Below are 699 nucleotides of genomic sequence, written 5' to 3' on the forward strand. Positions count from 1 at the left end.
GGATGTTGAAAAGCATCACTCCTCCATGCCCACCTTGTCTGAGTTTATAAAATCCAGCTCAAGGGTCTTCTCTAAGAGGTGACCCTAAGCCTTGTTCTTCTCTCCCAATAATGTACTGAACATTATTTCTTTAGTAAGTGCCATGAGGGCAGAACTACCACTGACAAAACAGTATCTGCCATCTCTTAAGTGATTAATAAATACTTGTTGGATGAATGAATGTTGTCATATTCTTGTTTATATTCCACTCCTCCACCCTAAATTATTATAGAACATTACTGTTACTTGATTGGAGTTTCTTTAGGGTAAGGATATTGCATCTGCTTACCCAGAACTTATCATAGAACCTGGCATAGAGTAGATGGTCAATAAATCATTGTTAAAGATTTTTAAAAATGCAATTCGCACTTCTTGGGCATCCTTTGTGTGTGAAGAATGATTGACATTTCTAGTCACCATCATATGCTGATGATCACGTGGGCCAGGATAAAATTTGGATATGCTGATGTCATCGAGTAAAGTTCAGTGGTTCAAGGGCTGCAAAGACAAACATTCTACAACATAGAAATGACTAGTTTGAGGCCGGGCGCGGTGGCTCAAGCCTGTAATCCCAGCACTTTGGGAGGCCGAGGCGGGTGGCTCACGAGGTCAAGAGATTGAGACCATCCTGGTCAACATGGTGAAACCCTGTCTCTACTA

This window comes from Cebus imitator, unplaced genomic scaffold (genome assembly GCF_001604975.1).
Source record: "Cebus imitator isolate Cc_AM_T3 unplaced genomic scaffold, Cebus_imitator-1.0 Scaffold35, whole genome shotgun sequence".
In the NCBI taxonomy this organism is placed as follows: domain Eukaryota; kingdom Metazoa; phylum Chordata; class Mammalia; order Primates; family Cebidae; genus Cebus; species Cebus imitator.